Below are 27,139 nucleotides of genomic sequence, written 5' to 3' on the forward strand. Positions count from 1 at the left end.
AAATTGTTCGCCGCAAATCCCGGCATAATGGCCGTTTATTTCAGCGCCTGATTTCGTCTCGCTACGCAATCTTACAGAAGGACTTCTTCGTGTCAAGAACTGATATGGCATCGCCCAGTCCATTGGTGCTAACTGCCGGACTGCGTTCATTCCAGGAATTTAGCTTATTTTGGTTATTTGGCTCCCTAAATGCAGTGCTTTTTACAGGTAATGACTTCTAACACGGCTCCGTTCCTGAACAGGTGTTGTTTTCTAGTGGAAGTGTTCGCCGCAACACCCTGCATAATGGCCGTTTATTTCAGCGCGTGATTTCGTCTCTCTACAGAATTTTACAGAAGGACTTTTTCGTTTCAAGAACTGATATGGCATCGCAAAGTCCATTCGCGCTAACCGCCGGACTGCGTTCATTCCAGGAATTTAGCTTATTTTGGTTATTTGGCCCCGAAAACGCAGTGCTTTTTACAGTTAATGACGTCTAACACGACTCTGTTCCTGAACAGGTTTTGTTTTATATTGGAGTGTTCGCCGCAACACCCGGCATAATGGCCGTTTATTTCAGCGCCTGATTTCGTCTCGCTACGCAATCTTACAGAAGGACTTCTTCGTGTCAAGAACTGATATGGCATCGCCCGGTCCATTGGTGCTAACTGCCGGACTGCGTTCATTCCAGGAATTTAGCTTATTTTGGTTATTTGGCTCCCTAAATGCAGTGCTTTTTACAGGTAATGACGTCTAACACGACTCCGTTCCTGAACAGGTGTTGTTTTATATTGGAGTGTTCGCCGCAACACCCGGCATAATGGCCGTTTATTTCAGCGCCTGATTTCGTCTCGCTACAGAATTTTACAGAAGGTCTTCGTTTCAAAAACTGTTATGGCATCGGCCAGTCCATTCGCGCTAACTGCCGGACTGCGTTCATTCCAGGAATTTAGCTTATTTTGGGTATTTGGCCCCGAAAACGCAGTGCTTTTTACAGTTAATGACGTCTAACACGACTCTGTTCCTGAACAGGTTTTGTTTTATATTGGAAGTGTTCGCCGCAACACCCGGCATAATGGCCGTTTATTTCAGCGCCTGATTTCGTCTCGCTACAGAATTTTACAGAAGGTCTTCGTTTCAAAAACTGTTATGGCATCGGCCAGTCCATTCGCGCTAACTGCCGGACTGCGTTCATTCCAGGAATTTAGCTTATTTTGGGTATTTGGCCCCGAAAACGCAGTGCTTTTTACAGTTAATGACGTCTAACACGACTCTGTTCCTGAACAGGTTTTGTTTTATATTGGAGTGTTCGCCGCAACACCCGGCATAATGGCCGTTTATTTCAGCGCCTGATTTCGTCTCGCTACGCAATCTTACAGAAGGACTTCTTCGTGTCAAGAACTGATATGGCATCGCCCGGTCCATTGGTGCTAACTGCCGGACTGCGTTCATTCCAGGAATTTAGCTTATTTTGTTTATTTGGCTCCCTAAATGCAGTGCTTTTTACAGTTAATGACGTCTAACACGACTCTGTTCCTGAACAGGTTTTGTTTTATATTGGAGTGTTCGCCGCAACACCCGGCATAATGGCCGTTTATTTCAGCGCCTGATTTCGTCTCTCTACAGAATTTTACAGAAGGACTTTTTTGTTTCAAGAACTGATATGGCATCGCAAAGTACATTCGCGCTAACCGCCGGACTACGTTCATTCCAGGAATTTAGCTTATTTTGGTTTTTTGGCTCCCTAAATGCAGTGCTTTTTACAGGTAATGACGTCTAACACGACTCCGTTCCTGAACAGGTGTTGTTTTCTATTGGAAGTGTTCGCCGCAACACCCTGCATAATGGCCGTTTATTTCAGCGCGTGATTTAGTCTCTCTACAGAATTTTAAAGAAGGACTTTTTCGTTTCAAGAACTAATATGGCATCGCAAAGTCCATTCGCGCTAACCGCCGGACTGCGTTCATTCCAGGAATTTAGCTTATTTTGGTTATTTGCCTCACTAAATGCAGAACTTTTTACAGGTAATGACGTCTAACACGACTCCGTTCCTGAACAGGTGTTGTTTTATACTGGTAGTGTTCGACGCAACACCCGCCATAATGGCCGTTTATTTCAGCGCCTGATTTCGCCTCACTACAGAATTTTACAGAAGGTCTTCGTTTCAAAAACTGTTATGGCATCGCCCAGTCCATTCGCGCTAAATGCCGGACTGCGTTCAATCCAGGAATTTACCTTACTTTGGTTATTTGGCTCCTCAAATTCAGTGCTTTTTACAGGTAATGACGTCTAACACGTCTCCGTTCCTGGACAGGTTTTATATTGAAATTGTTCGCCGCAAATCCCGGCATAATGGCCGTTTATTTCAGCGCCTGATTTCGTCTCGCTACGCAATCTTACAGAAGGACTTCTTCGTGTCAAGAACTGATATGGCATCGCCCAGTCCATTGGCGCTAACTGCCGGACTGCGTTCATTCCAGGAATTTAGCTTATTTTGGTTATTTGGCTCCCTAAATGCAGTGCTTTTTACAGGTAATGACGTCTAACACGACTCCGTTCCTGAACAGGTGTTGTTTTCTAGTGGAAGTGTTCGCCGCAACACCCTGCATAATGGCCGTTTATTTCAGCGCGTGATTTCGTCTCTCTACAGAATTTTACAGAAGGACTTTTTCGTTTCAAGAACTGATATGGCATCGCAAAGTCCATTCGCGCTAACCGCCGGACTGCGTTCATTCCAGGAATTTAGCTTATTTTGGTTATTTGGCCCCGAAAACGCAGTGCTTTTTACAGTTAATGACGTCTAACACGACTCTGTTCCTGAACAGGTTTTGTTTTATATTGGAAGTGTTCGCCGCAACACCCGGCATAATGGCCGTTTATTTCAGCGCCTGATTTCGCCTCACTACAGAATTTTACAGAAGGACTTCGTTTCAAAAACTGTTATGGCATCGGCCAGTCCATTCGCGCTAACTGCCGGACTGCGTTCATTCCAGGAATTTAGCTTATTTTGGGTATTTGGCCCCGAAAACACAGTGCTTTTTACAGTTAATGACGTCTAACACGACTCTGTTCCTGAACAGGTTTTGTTTTATATTGGAAGCGTTCGCCGCAACACACGGCATAATGGCCGTTTATTTCAGCGCCTGATTTCGCCTCACTACAGAATTTTACAGAAGGTCTTCGTTTCAAAAAGTGTTAAGGAATCGGCCAGTCCATTCGCGCTAACTGCCGGACTGCGTTCATTCCAGGAATTAAGCTTTTTTTGGGTATTTGGCCCCGAAAACGCAGTGCTTTTTACAGTTAATGACGTCTAACACGACTCTGTTCCTGAACAGGTTTTGTTTTATATTGGAAGTGTTCGCCGCAACACCCGGCATAATGGCCGTTTATTTCAGCGCCTGATTTCGCCTCACTACAGAATTTTACAGAAGGTCTTCGTTTCAAAAACTGTTATGGCATCGGCCAGTCCATTCGCGCTAACGCCGGACTGCGTTCATTCCAGGAATTTACGTTATTTTGGTAATTTGGCTCCCTAAATGCAGTGCTTTTTACATGTAATGACGTCTAACACGACTCCGTTCCTGAACAGGTGTTGTTTTATATTGGAAGTGTTCGCCGCAACACCCGGCATAATGGCCGTTTATTTCAGCGCCTGATTTCGCCTCACTACAGAATTTTACAGAATGTCTTCGTTTCAAAAACTGTTATGGCATCGCCCAGTCCATTCGCGCTAACCGCCGGACTGCGTTCAATCCAGGAATTTACCTTACCTTGGTTATTTGGCCCCTTAAATTCACTGCTTTTTACAGGTAATGACGTCTAACACGACTCCGTTCCTGGACAGGTTTTTATTATATTGAAATTGTTCGCCGCAAATCCCGGCATAATGGCCGTTTATTTCAGCGCTTGATTTCGTCTTGCTACAGAATTTTACAGAAGGACTTTTTTGTATCAAGAACTGATATGGCATCGCCCAGTCCATTCGCGCTAACCGCCGGACGCGTTCATTCCAGGAATTTAGGTTATTTAATAATTTGGCTCCCTAAATGCAGTGCTTTTTACTGGAAAGAAGTCTAACACGACTCCGTTTCTTAATAGGTTTTTTTTTTGTATATTGCAGGTGTTCGCCGCAACACCCGGCATATTGGCCTTTTATTTCAGCGCCTGATTTCCTTTCGATGTAGAGTTTTACAGAAGGACTTCTTCTTCGTTTCAAAAACGGATATGGCATCGCCCAGTCTATTCGCGCTATCCGCCGGACTGCGTTCTTTACAGGAACTTAGCTTATTTTGGATACTTGGATTCCTAAATGCAGGCTTTTTGCAGGTAATGAGGTCTAACACGACTCCGTTCCTGGACAGGTTTTGTTTTGTATTCGAAGTGTTGGCCGCAACACCCGGCATAACGGCCGCCTGATTTCGTCTCGCTATAGAGTTTTACAGAAGGACTTCTTCATTTCAAATACGGATATGGCATCGCCCAGTCCATTCGCGCTAACTGCCGGACTGCGTTCATTCAAGGAATTTAGCTTATTTTGGTTATTTGGCTCCCTAAATGCAGTGCTTTTTACAGGTAATGACGTCTAACACGACTCCGTTCCTGGACAGGTTTTTATTATATTGAAATTGTTCGCCGCAAATCCCGGCATAATGGCCGTTTATTTCAGCGCCTGATTTCGTCTCGCTACAGAATTTTACAGAAGGACTTTTTCGTTTCAAGAACTGATATGGCATCGCAAAGTCCATTCGCGCTAACCGCCGGACTGCGTTCATTCCAGGAATTTAGCTTATTTTGGTTATTTGGCTCCCTAAATGCAGTGCTTTTTACAGGTAATGACGTCTAACACGACTCCGTTCCTGAACAGGTGTTGTTTTGTATTGGAAGTGTTCGCCGCAACACCCTGCATAATGGCCGTTTATTTCAGCGCCTGATTTCGTCTCTCTACAGAATTTTACAGAAGGACTTTTTTGTTTTAAGAACTGATATGGCATCGCAAAGTCCATTCGCGCTAACCGCCGGACTGCGTTCATTCCAGGAATTTAGCTTATTTTGGTTATTTGGCTCCCTAAATGCAGTGCTTTTTACAGGTAATGACGTCTAACACGACTCCGTTCCTGAACAGGTGTTGTTTTCTATTGGAAGTGTTCGCCGCAACACCCTGCATAATGGCCGTTTATTTCAGCGCCTGATTTCGTCTCTCTACAGAATTTTACAGAAGGACTTTTTCGTTTCAGGAACTGATATGGCATCGCAAAGTCCATTCGCGCTAACCGCCGGACTGCGTTCATTCCAGGAATTTAGCTTATTTTGGTTTTTTGGCTCCCTAAATGCAGTGCTTTTTACAGGTAATGACGTCTAACACGACTCTGTTCCTGAACAGGTGTTGTTTTCTATTGGAAGTGTTCGCCGCAACACCCTGCATAATGGCCGTTTATTTCAGAACCTGATTTCGTCTCCCTACAGAATTTTACAGAAGGATTTTTTCGTTTCAAGAACTGATATGGCATCGCAAAGTCCATTCGCGCTAACCGCCGGACTGCGTTCATTCCAGGAATTTAGCTTATTTTGGTTATTTGGCTCCCTAAATGCAGTGCTTTTTACAGGTAATGACGTCTAACACGACTCCGTTCCTGAACAGGTGTTGTTTTGTATTGGAAGTGTTCGCCGCAACACCCTGCATAATGGCCGTTTATTTCAGCGCCTGATTTCGTCTCTCTACAGAATTTTACAGAAGGACTTTTTTGTTTCAAGAACTGATATGGCATCGCAAAGTCCATTCGCGCTAACCGCCGGACTGCGTTCATTCCAGGAATTTAGCTTATTTTGGTTATTTGGCTCCCTAAATGCAGTGCTTTTTACAGGTAATGACGTCTAACACGACTCCGTTCCTGAACAGGTGTTGTTTTCTATTGGAAGTGTTCGCCGCAACACCCTGCATAATGGCCGTTTATTTCAGCGCCTGATTTCGTCTCTCTACAGAATTTTACAGAAGGACTTTTTCGTTTCAGGAACTGATATGGCATCGCAAAGTCCATTCGCGCTAACCGCCGGACTGCGTTCATTCCAGGAATTTAGCTTATTTTGGTTTTTTGGCTCCCTAAATGCAGTGCTTTTTACAGGTAATGACGTCTAACACGACTCCGTTCCTGAACAGGTGTTGTTTTCTATTGGAAGTGTTCGCCGCAACACCCTGCATAATGGCCGTTTATTTCAGCGCGTGATTTAGTCTCTCTACAGAATTTTAAAGAAGGACTTTTTCGTTTCAAGAACTGATATGGCATCGCAAAGTCCATTCGCGCTAACCGCCGGACTGCGTTCATTCCAGGAATTTAGCTTATTTTGGTTATTTGGCTCCCTAAATGCAGTGCTTTTTACAGGTAATGACGTCTAACACGACTCCGTTCCAGAACAGGTGTTGTTTTCTATTGGAAGTGTTCGCCGCAACACCCTGCATAATGGCCGTTTATTTCAGCGCCTGATTTCGTCTCTCTACAGAATTTTACAGAAGGACTTTTTCGTTTCAAGAACTGATATGGCATCGCAAAGTCCATTCGCGCTAACCGCCGGACTGCGTTCATTCCAGGAAATTAGCTTATTTTGGTTATTTGGCTCCCTAAATGCAGTGCTTTTTACAGGTAATGACGTCTAACACGACTCCGTTCCTGAACAGGTGTTGTTTTCTATTGGAAGTGTTCGCCGCAACACCCTGCATAATGGCCGTTTATTTCAGCGCCTGATTTCGTCTCTCTACAGAATTTTACAGAAGGACTTTTTCGTTTCAAGAACTGATATGGCATCGCAAAGTCCATTCGCGCTAACCGCCGGACTGCGTTCATTCCAGGAATTTAGCTTATTTTGGTTATTTGGCTCCCTAAATGCAGTGCTTTTTACAGGTAATGACGTCTAACACGACTCCGTTCCTGAACAGGTGTTGTTTTCTATTGGAAGTGTTCGCCGCAACACCCTGCATAATGGCCGTTTATTTCAGCGCCTGATTTCGTCTCTCTACAGAATTTTACAGAAGGACTTTTTTGTTTCAAGAACTGATATGGCATCGCAAAGTCCATTCGCGCTAACCGCCGGACTGCGTTCATTCCAGGAAATTAGCTTATTTTGGTTATTTGGCTCCCTAAATGCAGTGCTTTTTACAGGTAATGACGTCTAACACGACTCCGTTCCTGAACAGGTGTTGTTTTCTATTGGAAGTGTTCGCCGCAACACCCTGCATAATGGCCGTTTATTTCAGCGCCTGATTTCGTCTCTCTACAGAATTTTACAGAAGGACTTTTTCGTTTCAAGAACTGATATGGCATCGCAAAGTCCATTCGCGCTAACCGCCGGACTGCGTTCATTCCAGGAAATTAGCTTATTTTGGTTATTTGGCTCCCTAAATGCAGTGCTTTTTACAGGTAATGACGTCTAACACGACTCTGTTCCTGAACAGGTGTTGTTTTCTATTGGAAGTGTTCGCCGCAACACCCTGCATAATGGCCGTTTATTTCAGCGCCTGATTTCGTCTCTCTACAGAATTTTACAGAAGGACTTTTTCGTTTCAAGAACTGATATGGCATCGCAAAGTCCATTCGCGCTAACCGCCGGACTGCGTTCATTCCAGGAATTTAGCTTATTTTGGTTTTTTGGCTCCCTAAATGCAGTGCTTTTTACAGGTAATGACGTCTAACACGACTCCGTTCCTGAACAGGTGTTGTTTTCTATTGGAAGTGTTCGCCGCAACACCCTGCATAATGGCCGTTTATTTCAGCGCGTGATTTAGTCTCTCTACAGAATTTTAAAGAAGGACTTTTTCGTTTCAAGAACTGATATGGCATCGCAAAGTCCATTCGCGCTAACCGCCGGACTGCGTTCATTCCAGGAATTTAGCTTATTTTGGTTATTTGGCTCCCTAAATGCAGTGCTTTTTACAGGTAATGACGTCTAACACGACTCCGTTCCTGAACAGGTGTTGTTTTCTATTGGAAGTGTTCGCCGCAACACCCTGCATAATGGCCGTTTATTTCAGCGCCTGATTTCGTCTCCCTACAGAATTTTACAGAAGGACTTTTTCGTTTCAAGAACTGATATGGCATCGCAAAGCCCATTCGCGCTAACCGCCGGCCTGCGTTCATTCCAGGAATTTAGCTTATTTTGGTTATTTGGCTCCCTAAATGCAGTGCTTTTTACAGGTAATGACGTCTAACACGACTCCGTTCCTGAACAGGTGTCGTTTTATATTGGAAGTGCTCGCCGCAACAACCGGCATAATGGCCGTTTATTTCAGCGCCTGATTTCGTCTCGGCAGTAATTTTATCAATCAGGAGATTATATGGCCTACAGAATTTTACAGAAGGAGTTCTTCGTTTCAAGAACTATTATGGCATCGCCCCGTCCATTCACGCTAACCGCCGGACTGCGTTCATTCCAGGAATTTAGGTTATTTTGGTTATTTGGTTCCCTAAATGCAGTGCTTTTTACAGGTAATGAGGTCTAACACGACTCCGTTCCTGGACAGGTTTTGTTTTGTATTCGAAGTGTTGGCCGCAACACCCGGCATAACGGCCGCCTGATTTCGTCTCGCTATAGAGTTTTACAGAAGGACTTCTTCGTTTCAAAAACGGATATGGCATCGCCCAGTCCTTACACGCTAACCGCCGGACTGCGTTCATTCCAGGAATTTAGCTTATTTTGGTTATTTGGCTCCCTAAATGCAGTGCTTTTTACAGGTAATGACGTCTAACACGACTCCGTTCCTGAACAGGTGTTGTTTTCTAGTGGAAGTGTTCGCCGCAACACCCGGCATAATGGCCGTTTATTTCAGCGCTTGATTTCGTCTCGCTACAGAATTTTACAGAAGGACTTCTTCGTTTCAAGAACTAATATGGCATCGCCCAGTCCATTCGCGCTAACCGCCGGACTGCGTTCATTCCAGGAATTTAGCCTATTTTGGTTATTTGGCCCCGAAAACGCAGTGCTTTTTACAGTTAATGACGTCTAACACGACTCTGTACCTGAACAGGTTTTGTTTTATATTGGAAGTGTTCGCCGCAACACCCGGCATAATGGCCGTTTATTTCAGCGCCTGATTTCGCCTCACTACAGAATTTTACAGAAGGTCTTCGTTTCAAAAACTGTTATGGCATCGGCCAGTCCATTCGCGCTAACTGCCGGACTGCGTTCATTCCAGGAATTTAGCTTATTTTGGGTATTTGGCCCCGAAAACGCAGTGCTTTTTACAGTTAATGACGTCTAACACGACTCTGTTCCTGAACAGGTTTTGTTTTATATTGGAAGTGTTCGCCGCAACACACGGCATAATGGCCGTTTATTTCAGCGCCTGATTTCGCCTCACTACAGAATTTTACAGAAGGTCTTCGTTTCAAAAACTGTTATGGCATCGCCCAGTCCATTCGCGCTAACTGCCGGACTGCGTTCATTCCAGGAATTTAGCTTATTTTGGTTATTTGGCTCCCTAAATGCAGTGCTTTTTACAGGTAATGACGTCTAACACGACTCAGTTCCTGAACAGGTGTTTTTTTATATTGGAAGTGTTCGCCGCAACACCCGGCATAATGGCCGTTTAATTCAGCGCCTGATTTCGCCTCACTACAGAATTTTACAGAAGGTCTTCGTTTCAAAAACTGTTATGGCATCGCCCAGTCCATTCGCGCTAACCGCCGGACTGCGTTCAATCCAGGAATTTACCTTACTTTGGTTATTTGGCCCCTTATATTCACTGCTTTTTACAGGTAATGACGTCTAACACGACTCCGTTCCTGGTGTGACGTTCCCACCTATCGGGGGTCAGTCACAAAATCTGCGGGTCTTGCTGAAGCGAGGAGAAATGAGTCAACAAGGCGGTAACCCGGCAAGACGATAATTATTCTTCTCTGCCTGAAGGCGTAACTGGTGGTCCGCTCACCGCTGGCTTTCCGGAGCCTCTGGCTGTAGGTCCGGCAGATCGGGGCTCCACTCCAATCGTCTCGCGTCGGCGGGCCGCGGCTGCTTCGGCTCTCCCGGGGTCTGCCTCTCTTCCCGGCATCTCTCGGCTGGCGGTGCTGTGACGGGTCGAGGCCATAGGGCTCTTGGGCGTTTCGGCTTGCGGTCAGTTTGCTACGGACGCTGAGGTCCGGCTTCGCTGACTAGACCAGCACGATATCTTGCGTCCGTTCGCCTCGCCCGTCTCTGTTCGACTTCTTTCCTTTGTCTCCCTGCCCCCGCCGCGTCTCTCCGGAGATTCCCTTTCTCTCTCTCTGGGTGATCTTCGCCCAACGGTTTTTCGTCGTCGCTGCTCACACAGCCGATCAAAGGCACCCGCCAAACTTCTAGGAATCTGCGGCTGTTACGACGGGAAGGCCGATGGCGCCGTTGGGGATGGGTCGAAGGGGATCAGGAGTCCCTCGGAGGGCCACGCTTCTCTGCGGTCAGTCCGTCTGGTGCCAGCCGCCGACCTCCTCCGCCACCTCGAGCCATTACGCAGCCCATCGTGTCCGCTGCTAGTAAGGTCGCCTGTCGGCCTGCACACACAAACGCACAAACGAACCCGTCTTCGCGCGCCGGCGGGGGGGGGGGGGTGGAAGCACGGCGCAAGCCGCAGGGAATACTGCGGCTGCGTAGGCACCGCGCGCAGCCTCTCCTCTTTAGCCGTCTGGCTGTCTTTGCACGTCTGTCTTCTGCATCGCCCACCGCATTCCCCACCACCGTCTTCGCCGACATGTCTGGGTCGATAAATTTGAACGCAGGGAAAATGTCTTGGGTACTGGTCGCCTGGTTAGTTCTTTTCAGCAATGCCGGGGCCTCCCGTATGCGGCCCTTCACACTGGACAGGTTTTTATTATATTGAAATTGTTCGCCGCAAATCCCGGCATAATGGCCGTTTATTTCAGCGCTTGATTTCGTCTCGCTACAGAATTTTACAGACGGACTTTTTTGTATCAAGAACTGATATGGCATCGCCCAGTCCATTCGCGCTAACCGCCGGACGCGTTCATTTCAGGAATTTAGGTTATTTAATAATTTGGCTCCCTAAATGCAGTGCTTTTTACTGGGAATGAAGTATAACACGACTCCGTTCCTTAATAGGTTTTTTTTGTATATTGCAGGTGTTCGCCGCAACACCCGGCATATTGGCCGTTTATTTCAGCGCCTGATTTCCTTTCGATGTAGAGTTTTACAGAAGGACGTCTTCTTCGTTTCAAAAACGGATATGGCATCGCCCAGTCCATTCGCGCTAACCGCCGGACTGCGTTCATTCCAGGGATTTAGCTTATTTTGGTTATTTGGCTCCCTAAATGCAGTGCTTTTTACAGGTAATGACGTCTAACACGACTCCGTTCCTGAACAGGTGTTGTTTTATATTGGAAGTGTTCGCCGCAACACCCGGCATAATGGCCGTTTATTTCAGCGCCTGAATTCGCCTCACTACAGAATTTTACAGGTCTTCGTTTCAAAAACTGTTATGGCATCGCCCAGTCCATTCGCGCTAACCGCCGGACTGCGTTCAATCCAGGAATTTACCTTACTTTGGTTATTTGGCCCCTTAAATTCACTGCTTTTTACAGGTAATGACGTCTAACACGACTCCATTCCTGGACAGGTTTTTATTATATTGAAATTGTTCGCCCCAAATCCCGGCATAATGGCCGTTTATTTCAGCGCTTGATTTCGTCTCGCTACAGAATTTTACTGACGGACTTTTTTGTATCAAGAACTGATATGGCATCGCAAAGTCCATTCGCGCTAACCGCCGGTCTGCGTTCATTCCAGGAATTTAGGTTATTTTGGTAATTTGGCTCCCTAAATGCACTGCATTTTACAGGTAATGACGTCTAACACGACTCCGTTCCTTAATAGGTTTTTTTTTTGTATATTGCAGGTGTTCGCCGCAACACCCGGCATATTGGCCGTTTATTTCAGCGCCTGATTTCATTTCGATGTAGAGTTTTACAGAAGGACTTCTTCTTCGTTTCAAAAACGGATATGGCATCGCCCAGTCCATTCGCGCTAACCGCCGGACTGCGTTCTTTACAGGAGCTTAGCTTATTTTGGATACTTGGATTCATAAATGCAGGCTTTTTGCAGATAATGAGGTCTAACACGACTCCGTTCCTGGACAGGTTTTTTTTTGTATTCGATGTGTTGGCCGCAACACCCGGCATAACGGCCGTTTATTTCAGCGCCTGATTTGAGTCTCGCTACAGAATTTTACAGAAGGACTTCTTCGTATAAAGAACTGATATGGCATCGCCCAGCCCATTCGCGCTAACCGCCGGACTGCGTTCAATCCAGGAATTTACCTTACTTTGCTTATTTGGCCCCTTAAATTCACTGCTTTTTACAGGTAATGACGTCTAACACGACTCCGTTCCTGGACAGGTTTTTATTATATTGAAATTGTTCGCCCCAAATCCCGGCATAATGGCCGTTTATTTCAGCGCTTGATTTCGTCTCGCTACAGAATTTTACAGACGGACTTTTTTGTATCAAGAGCTGATATGGCATCGCCCAGTCCATTCGCGCTAACCGCCGGACGCGTTCATTCCAGGAATTTAGGTTATTTAATAATTTGGCTCCCTAAATGCAGTGCTTTTTACTGGGAATGAAGTCTAACACGACTCCGTTCCTTAATAGGTTTTTTTTTTTTGTATATTGCAGGTGTTCGCCGCAACACCCGGCATATTGGCCGTTTATTTCAGCGCCTGATTTCCTTTCGATGTAGAGTTTGTGGGTTTCTCAGCAGGCACAGGCCACTACCCACCGCGGGTTCGAGCTTCGCGCGAGCCAAGGGCCCCGATCAGCCGTCACCACACGCACCCTGGGGCACCGCTGCGGCGGCGTTCAACCTTTGCAGAGAGGAGAGCGGCTCGCCGCAAGAAACAGGCCTCCAAGTTCACAAAGGAGACGTTTATTGACGCCGTCCTCCAGCGGTACATACACACACTCAACAGTCACCCCGTCCCGGGGCGCGCTCAGAGCAAGGCTCCGGTGCGCGCTCGGGGCAACAAGAGAAATGCGCGCCGCTAGCACGCCGCTGCAGGAGATTGTCCCCGCGGCAGTGCTGTGATCTCTCTCGTGTCGGCCGATGGGCCGTTTGCGAGAGAGAGTGGGCAGTCAACGCAAGGTGCGCCTGTCAGAGGTCGTTGGACCCCTGGACAGGCTCGAGCCGCGGTGGATCGAGGACCCACGCAGGCGAGCTCGAGTATGAACTGGTCCGAACGGCAGAGGCCGGCCCGGACGAACAGTAACGTACGCACCTTACGCTGTCTCGGAGGGGTCTCCTCTCTCTCTGGGCCCCGCTCGGAAGGTCGCGCGACCACCCCAAACGGGTCCCGAATTCCCGCCAAAAGTCACCAATGGCAAAGGTCCTTGGGAAGCCGGGGGCGGAGCTGCGGCCGAATGACAGCGATTAGCCACCAGCCGTCTCTCCGCCGCCCGAGGCGGGAGAAAGGGAAAGAGAGCGACGCGGGATGCCGCGCAGACGCCACGGCGGGAATCTAGCAGGCTTCCCACATCCTCCTCTCCTTAAATGCCCTCCTACCCATCGGCGGAAGCGTGCGGCAAAATAATAAATAAAATAAAAAAATTAATCCATATAAAACTACCACACTTCAGTTCCAGCCATAAACTCAAAAGACAAACAAACAAGAACAGAAAACAAACAACACTTGCATACGTTCCAAGGAGACAAAACTAATTACACTGTACACTGTACACAAGGCCGGCTGACAGGTGGCCTGCAGCCTCATAATGTTCGGTGGCGCGGCCCATTGGGCCTGTCGGCGGCCAACTCACGCCTTTGCTGCCTTCAGGGTCCCGGTGGACGATTTATTGACGGCGGTCCCATGTCCTCCACAAGGTCATCAAAGTTGAGCATGAATGGGCTGACGACGCTCGACGATGCCGAAGAGGACCCGCACGGGAAAGGGTGCTGTCCTTCCTGTCCCCTTCTCGGCGTTGCCTTTGATCTTGGGAACACGCACATCATCCCAGGCACGCACCGGCACAGAAGCGGACATTGATCAGTCACAACGGACAGCTTGTCGGAATCGTTCCGAGGCGCCGTGGCAGGGGTCAAAGGACACACTCTTCAGACGCACTCTTCACGCTCCCCATAGCCACACAAAGACCATGCCGCGAGACACTCGCTCCTTAACGAGCAAACCACTCCCCAGCCGGAAGGGGAGACTTTCGCCGACCCCTCCGCGAACCAGCCGGTCCCGTGTTCGCGAGGCAGGCCGCACCAGTGGGGTCAGAACGTAAATGAAAAGCAAGGCGCGCTGTACAAAAGAAGGCCATCTCTGCGCTACAAGAAAAGTGCAATCGCGAGTAGGCTGAACTTTACATATGTACAAGTCTGGTTTTAAAAAACTGAACGCCAACGCAAACGTATATTACATATGTACAGATCTCGGAACGTTAGGAGAAACAACGAATAAACTGGAAACAAAAACATTCTACAGACTGACTAAAACAAACAAACGACTGAATAACTGCACAAGGCTGGAACTGAGCATGCGGCAAACAAAAAAAAAGAGCGCCGTGCTTCACCTGGGGTAGGGCCCGACGAGAAAACTCGCCAGCTAGCTGAGGCTGCGTGCCTTCGGTTGCGGAAGAGTCCGCCATCCGGCATCAATCACATCGGTTACCGGCGCCTCAGATTGTACCGGTGCTCGGTACGGTTGCGTTCCGCAGCACCAGTTGTGCCTTTGCGCTTGCTTGTGATACCAATGGGTACCGACGCAAACTCGTCAGACCGTGACGCATAGGCCTTCAGGTCTGCGATGTGGGCACGGCTGGTTTTCCCCGAAAGGGGATCCTCCAGCATGTACGCGAGCGGCGACCAGACTCTGACCACTCGGTACGGACCAAGCCACTTAGGAGCGAGCGAGGCTGAGAACCCCTTGCTCGCATCACTAAGAACGTGGTTGCGCTTCAGGACAAGATCACCCGCCTGAAAAGTCAGGCTGCGGTGCTTGCGGTCATACTGAGCCTTCTGCTGGGCTCTGGCTGCCGCCAAACTCTGCCTTGCTCTGTTGAGAGCCCGACTAAGCCGGTCCCGAAGCGTCGACGCGTAAGCAGAGCAGTCTGCCCGCGTCTTCTCATCCCCGAGCTGGCTCTGCACGACGTTTGACCTCGGATTCGCCAGCTCCCTCCCGAAATTGAGGAAGGCGGGAGAGAAACCAGTTGAGCGATTCTCAGCGGTTCGAATGGCGAACGCAAATTCGCTCAAATGGTCTGCCCAGTCCTTTTGACACTCGGCAAAGGCCGCCAGCATTGGCTTGAGCGTTCGGTTGATTCGCTCGGTCAAGTTGGACTGGGGATGGTAGGGTGAAGTGGTGTAGTGCTCGATTCCGAGGTAACGGCACGTGTTACCGAACACCCGAGCGGTGAAATAGGACGCATTGTGCGTGATCAGTCTTTCCGGAAAGCCGAACCGACAGAACACTTCCTGGAGTTTATCCAGCACCGCTCGTGCTGACACTTTCCGAAGCGGGTACAACTCGACCCAGTTGGAAAAATGGTCAGCTACTACCATCAGGTGAATGAACCCCTGCTTACTCCTGGGGAAAGGCCCCATCAGATCGCAGGTGGCCATCTGCCACGGACGCACACTGTCAATTGGTTTCATCATTCCGGGTGGCTTGCCGCCCCTTGACTTCACCGCTTGACAGACATGGCAGGAACAGCAATAGCGGAAAATGTCACGCTTCATGCCGGGCCACGTCACCGATTGACTCAGTTTTGCAAAAACTTTGGAGCCACTCAGGTGACCGGCCAGTGGTTAGTCATGAGAAAATCGCAACAGTGCGCCTCTCAGACTTTTGGGGATAACCACCTTGAACGGGTCAATGGACTCATCATCGGTGGCTATGTATTTCAGCACGAGCCCGTCATGGCCCAGCAAATATGAATCCCCCGGGGCTCGCCGCGACACACGCTGGCTTTCACCCCCTGCGCCCGCTACAATACAAGTAGCGTCCCGGCGCTCCGTCTCCCTGAGACCGTCGCTCATCTCGCGACACATGGGGTCATTTTGCTGGGCTTTCAGCAGCTCTTTCAGGCTGAAAACGATTCCAGTTACCCCAGAGGGGGGCCTGGTCTCGTCCCGCTTCAGGTTTGCAGCCAAAATTTCCGCTCGCGACGGCGTCTCCGGGGCGCTCACGCGGAGCTTTGCCTCTCGCCCGCTTTGCGAAGCGCTGCTTGCCTGGTTAGCGGAATGGGTTAGCCCGTTTGCGGGCTCACCCTCCTTGCCGCCCGGCGGCTCGTCCGCTTTTTCGCCCGCTCCGCCTGCTGGCGTCAAGGCGCCGCTGGCGAGTGGGGTACGGGATAGCGCGTCAGCTACCACGTTCGTGCTCCCCTTTCGATACTGCACCGAAAAGTCGTAATGCTGTATCAGGAGAGCCCAGCGCGCCAGCCGACCCGCAGGCTCGCGGAGCCGCATCAGCCAACTGAGCGCACTGTGGTCTGTCTGCACCACGAATTGCGTTCCGTCAAGGTAGACGTCGAAATTCCGCAGTGCAAACACGATGGCGAGGCACTCCTTCTCGGTCACGGAATAATTCCTCTCCGAGGGTAGCAAGGAGCGGCTGGCAAAGGCCAGCGGCTGCAGCACGCCATCGAAATCCTGTAGGAGAACTGCTCCTAAACCCAGATCGCTCGCGTCAGTCTGGACTACGAACTGTCTGGTCAGGTCGGGTAGCCTGAGCTGCGCTGTCTCGGCAATGGCACTAGACAGGAGGCGAAAGGATCGCTCTTGCTCAGGCCCCCATTGCCACGCAGCAGTCTTTCCCAAGAGCTTGGTCAAGGGTGCCTGCACGCGGGCACAGGACGGGATGAACGACCGATAGAAATTGGCCATTCCCAGAAAACGGCGGAGGCCGCGTACGTCCTTGGGCGCGGGAAACTCGAGTATGTCTCGGAGTTTGTCCGCATCGGGCTCAATGGAGCCCTCGCCCAGCGTGAACCCTAGCAACTGAACTCGGGTCCGCGCTATTTGGGCTTTCGCAGGATTCAAAGTCATCCCAGCAGCCCGTACCCTAGCGAGCACGTCGGCAATGTGGCCTAAGTGCTCATCGAAGGTTCGTGAATAAATCACGATATCGTCCAGGTAGCACATGGCATGAGACCATTTCGCTTCCCCTAGGACGCGGTCCATGAGCCTCTGAAAAGTCGCAGGACCATTGCAGAGACCAAAGGGCATACGAGTGAACTCAAACAGCCCTCTGTGGCACGTGAACGCGGTCTTAGACCGGTCAGCGTCTGCCATCTGGACCTGTAGGTAACCTTTGGAGGCATCTAGCGTGGAAAAGTACCGCGCACTACCCAGGTTTCCTACGATTGAGCTGATCGTCGGGAGCGGATAGGCATCCTTTCGAGTCAGCGCATTCAGACGGCGATAATCCACACACAGCCGGTGGCTGCCATCTTTCTTAGGCACCAACACAACCGGAGACGCCCAAGCGCTGGACGAGCGACGGATAATGTCCGCCGACAGCATCTCATCCAGCAACCCATCGATCACCTGCCTTTTCGCAAGGCTGACAGGTCTGGGGTTGCACTTCAAAGGAAGCGCATCTCCGGTGTGGATCTTGTGGCTCACTAAATTAGTACAGCCAGGTTGATCCGTGAAGAGCTCATCGTACTGACGCAACAGTGCTGTCAAACGAGCCTTCTGAGTGTCATCCAACGTTACCGCAAAGGCGGCCAGCGGATGTGGTGCCTGGTCGTGCCGCGCCGCTCGGTCCCAAAGGGGAGCGTGAACGAAGGAACGCTCGACACAAGGGCTTGGCCCTGGTCGCTGAGCGTGGCACTCTCCGAACGCCTTCACTGCGCAGGCAGTTATTGACGCCGGTGGGCAGATGAACGGCTTCAGCTGGGAAAATGGTCCGTCGCGATAGCCGCCATTCGCAATGTCCACCACGATCCCGGTTTTCAGGAGAAAGTCCCTTCCGAGAATCACGGCAACACTGAGCCCTGGGTGGTGGATGAAACGAGTGCGTCTCGTCCGCTCTCCCCACCTGACAGTCAACCTCGCGGCGCCAGCCGAATGGGCTACGCCTTTCCCAAGGTTGAATGTCGTACGGCAGTCCCGCAAGCGCAACGAGTGCTTTTGCAAGTGGGACAACACCTCTTCACCGAACAAGGAGGCAGTGGCTCCCGTATCCAGTAACGCCAAACATTCGCGCCCAGCAATGGTGACCGGAATAAACGGCGCGTGCGCATTAGCAAGGGAGCTTGCTCTGTACGCTGAGGGGATTAGCGAGGCTTGGGCCGGTCGTCCCTTTACGACCGACCCGCGCCGCCATTTCCCTGCCTCAAAGGAGGCCTGGTTACGGGGCATTCTCTCGCTAAGTGCCCCGTCTTTTGACAGCGGAAACAGCGCACACCGCCGCGAGCTTGGTCGCGGAACAATGGCGCCTCTCCCTGCCTGGTTCCGCCCGTTGCACGGCCAAAGGGCCGACTGATTCGGGTTTCCCCCTCCGCTGTGCGTTGGGGCGCTTGGCGTCCCTGGGCAGGCGGTCCAGAAAACGGTGCAGCGCAGGCTGTCCGTCTCCTGTAGGAGTAGGGATCGAGAGCTCTATCGCTCAACTCCCATACTTCGATTTGCCCGCTAACGGCTGCAGAGGCAGCGTGTGCAGGTGGTCGCCGGTTGGGTAGAGGCATGGCCCCTCTCCATGCACAGCGTGGCTCGAGGGCCTCGCTTGCCGGCGGTGGCGGACGATAGGCGCGCGCGGCGAGAATGTCGCCTTGAATGCGCTTTGCCTCGGCGGCCAGCTCCTCAAAATCTCGGAACCGGCCTCCGCGCAGGTATGCCGAAAAAGTCGGATGTGCCTGCCTGATAGTCCTTTCCACACGTTCCTCGTTCGAGGCTCTGGGCTCGGCGATTGAGAAAAGGTCCTCCATCGCACGTACGTACTCCAGGAGTGACTCATCCGAAGCCTGTGTACGGAGCTCCAACTCTCGCCGCATCCTACGCTCATAGTCAGCGGGCAGGAATATCCGCAAGAATGCTGCACGGAACTCCTCGAGAGTCGCTGCCCGGTGGCCGGAAAGCCGATGCCACCTAGCTGCGGTGTCAGTCAGTGCTGCGGGGATGATGTGTGCAAGCACAACCTGATCAGTGAGACCCATAGCTCTCTGGTAATGGGTGAGGGACTCAAGGAAATCCCGGGCACTGAGGAGGTCATCATGCCCGCGGAATGTTGGCATGGGCAACTTGACCGCGGGGTGAGACACCTTCGGCGCGGCCAAAAGCGTCTCAACCGCCCCTGACAGCGACTGAATCATCTGGGCAGCACTTCTTAGCAGCGACTGCGCCCCGGCCTCAGAGGAGGCTTGGGCGGGCTGCACGAACGCAGGAGGCAAGGCGCCCAGTTCCATGAGCGGCGCGGTTTCCACAGGGAGCCGGGCCAGCGCCTCACCGTTCCCAGAGCAGAATTGACTGCTCGCGGGGCACGGCTGCTGCTGTGCAGGACGGCCGGTTGCGGCAGCGTCGCACGCACCGCTTTCGCACTGGGTGCAAAGCACGCACAGCGGAGGCATGTGATTGACGGGTGCACCGCAGGGTGCTCCCGATACAGCTCCAATGGGAGCTGCGTGATCGACGTTGGGGGTTGTACCGCCGTATGCCCCAATGGGGGCCGCGGCCAACAACGGTGTTTGGCTGTTTGAAGGAACAGCCGCCAACGGATCAAAGGACGCTTCGACTCCTAAGGGAGCCGACACGTAGCTGCCGAGTGCCCCGCTGGGGGTGGCAGACATGGTGCGCAAGCGTGATCGTCAAGGCGACCTGCTCGGCAAATGTGCTATCAAAGGCTAAGAGCCAGTGACTTAGCACGTTGGGCGCCAGTTGTGGGTTTCTCAGCAGGCACAGGCCACTACCCACCGCGGGTTCGAGCTTCGCGCGAGCCAAGGGCCCCGATCAGCCGTCACCACACGCACCCTGGGGCACCGCTGCGGCGGCGTTCAACCTTTGCAGAGAGGAGAGCGGCTCGCCGCAAGAAACATGCCTCCAAGTTCACAAAGGAGACGTTTATTGACGCCGTCCTCCAGCGGTACATACACACACTCAACAGTCTCCCCGTCCCGGGGCGCGCTCAGAGCAAGGCTCCGGTGCGCGCTCGGGGCAACAAGAGAAATGCGCGCCGCTAGCACGCCGCTGCAGGAGATTGTCCCCGCGGCAGTGCTGTGATCTCTCTCGTGTCGGCCGATGGGCCGTTTGCGAGAGAGAGTGGGCAGTCAACGCAAGGTGCGCCTGTCAGAGGTCGTTGGACCCCTCGACAGGCTCGAGCCGCGGTGGATCGAGGACCCACGCAGGCGAGCTCGAGTATGAACTGGTCCGAACGGCAGAGGCCGGCCCGGACGAACAGTAACGTACGCACCTTACGCTGTCTCGGAGGGGTCTCCTCTCTCTCTGGGCCCCGCTCGGAAGGTCTCGCGACCACCCCAAACGGGTCCCGAATTCCCGCCAAAAGTCACAAATGGCAAAGGTCCTTGGGAAGCCGGGGGCGGAGCTGCGGCCGAATGACAGCGATTAGCCACCAGCCGTCTCTCCGCCGCCCGAGGCGGGAGAAAGGGAAAGAGAGCGACGCGGGATGCCGCGCAGACGCCACGGCGGGAATCTAGCAGGCTTCCCACAAGTTTTACAGAAGGACTTCTTCGTTTCAAAAACGGATATGGCATCGCGCAGTCCATTCGCTATAACCGCCGGACTGCGTTCTTTACAGGAACTTAGCTTATTTTGGATACTTGGATTCCTAAATGCAGGCTTTTTGCAGGTAATGACGTCTAACACGACTCCGTTCCTGGACAGGTTTTTATTATATGTTGTTTTATGTGGAGACTTAAATATTGATTTTGCCTCTCCTCAGCCTAACAAACAAAAGCTTGAGGATATCCTCCTTTGCTTCGGATGTGAAAACCTGATTCATGTACCGACTAGAGTAACAGAAATATCTGCGTCCTCACTGGACCTGTGTTTTACAAATTATGATATGAATGACCTAGAAGCTGGAGTATTATCATATGAAATAAGTGATCACCTACCAATATTTTTATTTCTGAACCACATTAAAACTAGGGAACCTCAAAATACCACCTCTAAAACCATAAAATATAGGAATTTTTGTGCAGAAAAGGTAACACTTTTTCAGAACTTACTAGCAGAAACAAGCTGGGAACAAGTATATTCTTCAGCCGATCCTGTTCTAGCGTATGATATCTTTGTCAGCGAAGTTAAAAAGCAATACGAACTTGCATTTCCTGTCGATGAATTTCGAAAAATAAAAAAGGCAAGGAAACCCTGGATAAACGCTGCCCTTGTTAGAAGAATAAAGAAACGTGATAAGATGTTCGCACTATTTATCAAAACCAGGGATCCAAACACTCTTACTCAGTTCAAAAAATTCAGAAATAAACTTAATTCTGATATCAAACGTTCGCGAGCCATGTATTACGAAAACAAATTCACTGAGATTTATAACAATCCCAAAAAAGTTTGGACCACCGTAAATAATTTGATGTCTAAGGGTGAGAGAAGGGACCTTACCGAATTGACAATTGAAGGTGTGTCCTACACAGGGACCCCGCTGGCAAACAAACTTAATGATCACTTTTTAGCTGCTGGGGCTCCGAATCCCAACATAGACAACAATAATCAGCATAAAACATACATGAAATCAATATTCAGGGACTCGATTTTCCTGGTTCCTACAACTTCAGAAGAAATTTGTGCCATTATACGACAGCTAAGTAATAATAAATCTTCTGGAATAGATGATCTCAGGGTCCAACCCATAAAATCAGTAGCACAGCATATCAGCAGTCCGCTTTCTCACATATGTAATTTAATCCTTTCTACTGGGGTGTTCCCTCATGAGCTAAAGATTGCGAAAGTGTCAGTAATTTTTAAAGGGGGAAACGAAAACGACTTACATAATTACCGACCAATATCGGTTTTGCCAGTGTTTTCAAAAATTATGGAGCAGATTATTTACATTCGCTTATTAAATTTTTGTAAACAAGAAGGTATAATTGTAGAACAACAATATGGCTTTCAGAAAGACAAGTCCACTGAAAAAGCGTTACTTAATACTAAAGATAAAATAATAAGAAACTTTGAGCAAAAATATCATACAATAGGACTTTTCCTTGACTTCAAGAAAGCGTTTGATTCTATCAAACACAATATATTGTTGCAAAAGTTATACAACTATGGAATCAGAGGAATTGCATTTGACTTAATAAAAAGCTACTTAGATAGTCGACAACAATACGTGCAGATAAACCAGGCAAAATCAAGTCTAGGAACAATAAAATACGGGGTCCCACAAGGCTCCATCTTAGGGCCCTTACTGTTTTTGTTTTATATTAATGACATTATCGATATTCCACTCACGCCAGATATAATCCTGTATGCAGACGATACTAATGTATTTTTTTCTGGAACAGACTTAGAAATGCTTGAAAGGCAAACAAACAGCTGGCTAAACAACCTATCACAATGGCTTAACATTAATCAATTATCCTTGAACACTAATAAAACAAAGTACATTATTTTCCGTCCCAGAAATAAAGCCATCAATAGAGAACCTATTATACAATTTCGTGGGGAACAACTAGAACGAGTAAACTCTCACAAATTTCTGGGGGTTATTTTTCAAGAAAATTTGAGCTGGTCTCTGCACGTAGAAAAAATACGAACACTTATTTCCAGATCAATTGGAATTATCTTCAAAGTAAAGAACTTACTACCAATGTGGTTAAAAAAGCAGTTGTATTATAGTCTAGTTTTTTCTCGTTTGCAATATTGTATTCTTGTATGGGGAACTACGACAAAAGCAAACATGGAAAACCTGCTTATACTACAAAAACGAGTCATACGATTAATAGAAAACTCTCCATATACAGCCCCCTCAGCCCCACTTTTCGAAAAACATCAGATATTAACTATCACGAATATCATGAACAAAAGAGTAGCTTTGAAAATATATGATCAAATAAAAATGGACCCGGCTGGGTTCTCGCAAACTTTCTTCTTTAGAGACCACGACCATAACCTTCGGCATATGACCTGTAGAAAAGAACTAGTGCGTACGAACTACGGTACACAAACGCTAAAATATCGAATCGCTGATCTTCTAAATAAGTACCCGGGCATTATAGAAACCATTCACAACAGTCGTTCCACGAAAGCATTTAGCCAAAAGTTAACCCATTTCTTTTTGTGACATTGCAATGGCTTACTTTTTCTGCACATATCTGCCCTATATTAAAAAAAAAGAAAAATCCATGTTTTTATTAGAAAAGAAAACCTTACTTTGGCCGGCATAGTTAAGCTCTTCTTTCCTTTTGTTATATTCAGTCACACCGATATTTGTATTTTATGTGCAATTTTGTGTAACAATGTTGACTCGCGAATATACTTTTTACAGCATTTCTTAATTGTGTACCTTAAATGAATATGTGCTGTTTTTTTATGTTTTCGTGTATAATGTTATTTGCAATGTCTCTTTGGTGTTATGATCTGTTTTTCTTTGGTTAAACCTGCCCACTGCTCAGTTGTAGAGTGTAAAGGGGGCGGACGCTTCGTCAGGCAACTTTTGATTGCCTTTTTGTTCGCCTCCTCGGCAACCAAGTGTTGTTGAAATAAATCTGAATCTGAATCTGAATCTGAATATTGAAATTGTTCGCCACAAATTCCGGGATAATGGCCGTTTATTTCAGCGCTTGATTTTGTCTCGCTACAGAATTTTACAGACGAACTTTTTTGTATCAAGAACTGATATGGCATCGCCCAGTCCATTCGCGCTAACCGCCGGACGCGTTCATTCCAGGAATTTAGGTTATTTAATAATTTGGCTCCCTAAATGCAGTGCTTTTTGCTGGGAATGAAGTCTAACACGACTCCGTTCCTTAATAGGTTTTTTTTTGTATATTGCAGGTGTTCGCCGCAACACCCGGCATATTGGCCGTTTATTTCAGCGCCTGATTTCCTTTCGATGTAGAGTTTTACAGAAGGACTTCTTCTTCGTTTCAAAAACGGATATGGCATCGCTCAGTCCATTCGCGCTAACCGCCGGGCTGCGTTCATTACAGGAACATAGCTTATTTTGGATACTTGGATTCCTAAATGCAGGCTTTTTGCAGGTAATGAGGTCTAACACGACTCCGTTCCTGGACAGATTTTGTTTTGTATTCGAAGTGTTGGCCGCAACACCCGGCATTATGGCCGTTTATTTCAGCGCCTGATTTCGTCTCGCTACGCAATTTTACACAAGGACTTCTTCGTGTCAAGAACTGATATGGCATCGCCCAGTCCTTTGGCGCTAACTGCCGGACTGCGTTCATTCCAGGAATTTAGGTTATTTTGGTAATTTGGCTCCCTAAATGCACTGCATTTTACAGGTGATGAAGTCGAACACGACTCCGTTCGTTATAGGCTTTTTTTTCTATATTGCATGTGTTTTTTTATTTTATTTATTAGTACCTCAAAGGCCCCGAAGAGCATTGGGTGAGGGGGGCAAATACAGATGTACATACAGATGGAAAAAAACAAAAAAAAACCATAATATCGGTGCAAGAACGCGGTACAAGTCAAATACAAGAAAGGAACACGAAATTTATGCAAAACCGAGTTAAAATACCATCAGACACGAAACAACGTTAAGAACAAATGAAACTGTTGTACATTTCGAACATCACTATGGCAATAAATGTATACATAGATGTTTTTTAAACTCACCAGGATCAATGAAAGAGATTATGTTGTCAGGAAGATCATTCCAGAGTTTTATTGCTCTAGGTAATGCAGAGGAATTAAACGACAGGGTCTTCCCATATATCCGGTTGAAGCTGAGTTGATTGTGTAAGCGTTGTGAAGAGCGGAAAGGTGATGCCAGAGGTAACAACGAAGGACGGGTGTGAACATATTTATGGAATGAACACAGAAGTGAAATGGAGCGACGAATTTCAAGTATCTGTATGTCATTAAGGTATTTAAGCTGGGATACACTTGCGAGGGGACTATAATTGCTAAAAATGTACCGGGCAGTTCTGCTTTGAATGGACTCGAGCATATCTATGAGATATTTTTGATGGGGAGACCATATAGGTGAGATAAATTCCAGCTGTGGGCGAACAAATGTAAAATATGCAAGTTTTCGAACGGAGCTAGGTGAGTTTAGAAGGTTCCGGCGTATGAAACCTAATGTCCTCGACGCTTTGTTGCAGACTGCAGAAATATGAGAAGACCATCAAAGATTTGGTGTGAACTGAATTCCAAGGTATTTGTACGACGTAACCCTTGATAGAGAGGTATTATTTATAGTGTATATGAAGTTAGAAACAACATGATTGCGGCTAAAAGTCATTGATTTACATTTATTAGGGTTAAGAATCATTTGCCAGTTTTGACACCAATCAACAATAGTGTCAAGGTCATTTTGAAGGGTCAGGTGGTCAGTCTCAGAAGCGATCTTACGGTAAACAACACAGTCGTCTGCGAAAAGGCGTAAACGGGATGAAATGTTAGTGGGAAGGTCGTTAATGTAGATTAGAAAAAGTAAGGGTCCAAGTACGCTTCCCTGTGGTACGCCTGAGGTTACGTCACATAGGGATGAGGAAGAGCCGTTGACAACTGTGAATTGCTGACGTAATGAGAGAAAGTTTCGAAGCCAAGATAATGTGAGGGAATCAAGGGAAAGGGTAGATAATTTTGTAAAAAGCCGGCCATGTGCAACTCTGTCAAATGCTTTTGAGAAATCTAAAAAAATGCAATCTGTTTGCTGGTTATCATCCATGTTGAAATGCAGGTCAGTATTAAATTTAAATATCTGGGTATCACATGAGTAGCCTTTCCTAAAACCATGCTGATTTGGAAAGAAGAAGTCATTTCGTTCCAGATGGTTGTAAATGTGAGAAGCGATAATATGCTCAAGTAATTTACAGCATATATATGCATGTTAACGAAATAGGCCGATAGTTATCAGGAGAGTTTTTGTTACCCGTTTTGAAGACAGGGATGACTTTGGCTTTTTTCCAGTCAGTGGGCAGTTCTCCGGAGGATAATGATTGCTGAAATATATGACACAAAATCTGGCTGGAAATTGAAATGGTGTTTTTAAGTATCTTCGAGTTAATGTTGTCCACTCCGGCAGATGATGATAACTTTAGATTTTTAATTAGTGATGCGATACCCTCAGCACTAATGGTGATGGGCTCCATGAATGGGTAGTCAGACTCGAGAACAATTGACATACTGGAATAATCTTCCTTAGTAAACACTGATGCAAAAAATCTGTTGAACGCGGTTGGACATTCAGTGTCAGCTAGCGGCAAGTCATCAGTATTGTGTAGTTGTATGAGGTCATGTTTACTTTCGGGAGATATAGTCTGCCAAAACTTCTTAGGATTAGTCTGCAAAAGTGACGGCAGATCACGAGTGAAGTATTTGTTTTTGGCAGCGGTAACAGCAGAACAGTACGCTTTCAAACACAGTTTATATCTTTCCAACGAGGTTGAAGAAGGAGCAGATCTAGCTTTTCTGTATAGGGGCTTCTTTTTATTCCGTAATCGACGGAGGGTCTTGTTGAACCATGGATTTTTTATGTCATTAGCTATTGTAATCAGAGGAACATGTTTCTCTATCAGTGCAGATAGTTTGTGTTTGAAGAGCAACCAGTTTTCTTCGGTAGATCGTTCGTTCCTTAGCGGGAAAAACACCTCATTGAAAAATAAGGCAAGTTCCGTGTTAATTTCATCATATCGTGCTTTACTATAATCTCTAATTTTTTTAGTTGTAATACCTGCAAACAAGCTCGGAACTAGAATATCAAACTGCAACATCTTATGATCGCTAAATCCGTCAAGATACATAACCAGCCCTATGGTATCGGGAGCAGTGGATAGAGCTAAATCAAGAATGTTAGAACCACGCGTATTCTGGCTAATCACTTGAAACAAATTGAAATCTAGTGTTAGGTTGATGAATTCTGTTGCAGCATGACTAGTTTAAGACAAAGAAGGCCAATCTATTTCAGGAAAATTAAAATCACCCAACAAGTAGATGTTGCTAGGTGAACTGTGTTCGACAGCGGCAGCAATGCTAGACCGAAGATCATGAATGAAAGAAGTCGTACAATCGGGCGGACGGTAACACACTCCAAAA

The sequence above is a fragment of the Amblyomma americanum genome, unplaced genomic scaffold (genome assembly GCF_052857255.1).
Source record: "Amblyomma americanum isolate KBUSLIRL-KWMA unplaced genomic scaffold, ASM5285725v1 scaffold_78, whole genome shotgun sequence".
Taxonomy (NCBI): domain Eukaryota; kingdom Metazoa; phylum Arthropoda; class Arachnida; order Ixodida; family Ixodidae; genus Amblyomma; species Amblyomma americanum.